This window comes from Talpa occidentalis, unplaced genomic scaffold (assembly GCF_014898055.3).
Source record: "Talpa occidentalis isolate TD23 unplaced genomic scaffold, MPIMG_talOcc4v2.1 talOcc4.7, whole genome shotgun sequence".
NCBI classification, from domain to species: domain Eukaryota; kingdom Metazoa; phylum Chordata; class Mammalia; order Eulipotyphla; family Talpidae; genus Talpa; species Talpa occidentalis.
The window spans coordinates 54,472,700-54,476,038 of NW_023605083.1; the positions used below are offsets into that span (position 1 = coordinate 54,472,700).

Here is a 3,339-nt window from a genome sequence, read left to right on the forward strand (position 1 = left end):
GATCAATGAGGGCACAGATAATTATTGGGTCATTGGGGATGAGTGGACATGTGTAGGTGGAAGGCAAAAAAAACCTTTCTTTGTGAAAGAGAGACAATGTTGAAGGAAGGGATGTTATGACCATGGGGTTTTCCTCAGAGTGACAAGATTAATAAATCAGTTAGTTGGTTGCAAATCTCTGAAAGCTACTCAGGAAAGCTTATGCAAAAGAAAAAATCAATGGTAGGATCCTGGACAGCTCACAGAAATGAAGGATTGAACAATTATGTCCTTGAAAGTGTAGCCTCCAGGATCTAGACAGCAGATGAAGATTAATAGTCTTGGAGCATTGTCTTCAGATTATTTTAGCTGTGATCCTCAAATTCCAAGGCAAGAGAGAAAAATTTGTTCTGCCTAAAGAGAGCACAGACTTCCAGGTTAATGTAGATGGGATTCCTCCATCAGTCTATTTATCAGGAGTGCATGGAATCTGGGGAGTAGTTTTTCAAAGGAGAAATAATATGGCATAATTAATAAAGGAGAAAGTGTATCACTAAGCAAAAACATCACGTACATGTGGATATTGGACATGTGGAGCCTCAGGACCCAAAACCTAACATAAGGTTCCTGGGGTCAGCAGCACGGACACTTGAAGCTGCTCTCCAGTGCTTTGCTCTGGTCTCCCCACCAAACGCCTGCAGCCTGCTCCCCCGTGGTTTGCCCCCTTGGCTATCATGCATTTGGACTCCACATAGAATGCTGAACATTCTCTGCCCATTCTAGTTGTCTGGTTAGGCCCCAGCTGTGGCCACAGCAGCCAGGTAGCCTTGCTGCAGGGGTAGAGCCTGGCACTGCTCTCCAGTCTTATTTGGAGATGGCCCTGGTTGAGCTTTGCAGGGTTGTTGCAGCATTGCCTGGAGATGGGAGACCAGGCTTTCCATGGGAATTTGTGATATGTGTAGGTGTGGTTGGATTTTTTTTTTCTTTTTTTTTGCTGTTCTCTTGCTTTTGTGGAAAAGTTTTCTATTGGACAGAACCTGGTTTTATGGGGAAAGATTTAAAAAAGTTTGCTATAGAACTTTCTACACTAATTGAAGAACACTGTAAAGTATTTGAAAACTTGAGCCTTGTTCAAAAAGAGTACAAAGGCTTAAAGTCTTAAAGGATATTAGCTCTGAGGAGGAGGAGTCAAGAGAAGCACCAAGCTTGGAGGCTATCTGTCAAAAGTTGAACAGATAAGTTCAGATTCAGTTAAATCTGAACCTAGGGATGAAGTGCTCACTCTAGAAAAAGAGTTAAAAGGGAAATCTAAACATTCCAAACAAGGTGAATTGATGGTGCGTATTTCTGAAAGGATATAGTCGCTAGAAGATGAATCAAAATCCCTCAAATCATAAGTTGCTGAAGCCAAAATAACCTCAAAAATAGTTCAATGAATGATGAACAACTTAAGCTAGCTATAAAAGATGATATGAGTGAAAGTTCCCAACTTCAGGAAAGCCAAAATCAGCTTTTACAAGAAGCTGGGAAATGAAAAGAAGAAGCGAGTGAATGTAAACAGAAAATAACATTTGAAGCCCCCAGAGTAGACGCTGAACGAGTTTTCTATGATAAAGTCAGAGCAAGTCTCTGATGGGACCCTTGCAAGAGGTGAAAGACTGGGCTGCCATGCTCGGAGAAGACACAGATGATGGTAACTTGGAACTGGAAATGAAGAGTGAATCCGACCATGATAATCAGCCAAAAGGAGGGGTGAAGAAACCGATTCTTATCGCTAAGTTAAATGCTTCTTTAAAAACCCTAGAAGGAAAAAGAAACCAAATTACAGTCATTTATCTGAAATAGATAAAACAAAGAGCTCACCGAGTATGGTAAAAATCTCCAGACTGAACAAGCATCTTTGCAGTCAGAAAATACACAGTTTGAAAGTGAGAATCAAAAGCTTAAGTAATGACTGAACTGTATCTGGAAACGGAAATGACACTTCAAAGGAAATTAATAGTAGAGAAAAATTACCAGTTAGAGAAGGAGGAGAAACTTCCCAAAGCAGATGAAAAGATCCGCCATGCACCTGAAGAGGTGGAGACCCTATAAAAAGCAAGCCAAAGCTCTTCAAGAAGAACTGGAGAGAACCGTTCATTCTTACCGAGGGCAGATTATTTTCTATGTGGGGAAAAAACACATGTGATAAATGGTTGACAGTTCAGCCTGCTGAAAGAAATCTCAAAGACTTGAGGGAAAAAAATGCTTACAACAGATGCAAATTACCTGAAATAGAGTTTCAATTGGAACTTTTAGAAAAAGATCCTTATGCATTTGATGTTCCAAATGCAGCATCTGGCCGAGAGCATCTCCATATGCCCTTCACTGCTGGCTCGACCATCATCTGAAATGAGATGTTTCTTTTCACCTTCAGCTTTACTGGAGGGTCCATTCAGACGCTCTCATTTGTGTTCATGGGGAGACGGAGGAGGCTCCAGCAGTCCAGGGAACTCTGGATCATCACTGAAGAAAGGAGACCCAAGCTGTGATGGAATTGCTGGTCTTCACAGAGCACCTTCTGACACTGGGTTGCTTTTACCTCTAAGAGAACAGGATCACAAGGTGATGGCCCCTCCCTCAGGAAACCATATCCTGATCCAGCTCTTCTTCCACAAAGGGAAGACAGCTATTTTAAGTCTGATGGAAGTTCTGGACCAGCAGGACTCCGAAGTCTTAACGTGTTATCTCTGGATAAAGCCATCAATATCTGCAGAAATGAAATCCAGTAGAAATGAGAGCAAAGAGGACCTCGCTAATCTACATGTGCTTGACTCATGTCTCCCCACCCCTACTGAGGCAACTGGCCCTGGCTTTAGTTTCTCTAATTCATATGAATAATGTTTCTGGCAAACATGGCTGTTTCTGAGTTTCAGACTTCATTTTATTAGCATCAAGGGAAGACTTCAAAAAGCCATATATGGTACAATTCAAAATTGGATGAATATCCTGCAAATATACAAAATAATCTCAAAGACTCCCCAGTATAAGATCGTGTTCCGGGTTTGGTCAATGTTGCTCTTTTACAATCACAGTCACAGAAGCTGAAGGTACCAAATAGCAATGCCTTTGTGTTTCATGGCCCAGGTACCCTAGAATATCACACGATTTTGAAAGGCAGCCTGGTTGCAGCAATAAAGCAAATTTCTTACTTAGTTTAACAGTCATGTTTCTGGAGTATTGGATATAAAATTTCATGGAAATGCCTGTAAGCTTATGCACTTATCTTTACTAAAATTACCTTTAAGATATTCTTTTTATGAATATGCACTGGAGCAAAGAAAGTTTGTTCAATAAATTGTGCTGGGAAAACTGGGTCGC

The 3,339-nt window shown here is 41.0% G+C and overlaps 1 pseudogene; it reads left to right on the forward strand.

Moving 5' to 3' along the window:
• Positions 1-1,024: 1,024 nt before the first annotated feature.
• LOC119231420 (melanoma inhibitory activity protein 2-like) lies at positions 1,025-2,859 on the forward strand (annotated as a pseudogene).
• The last annotated feature ends 480 nt before the right edge of the window (positions 2,860-3,339 follow it).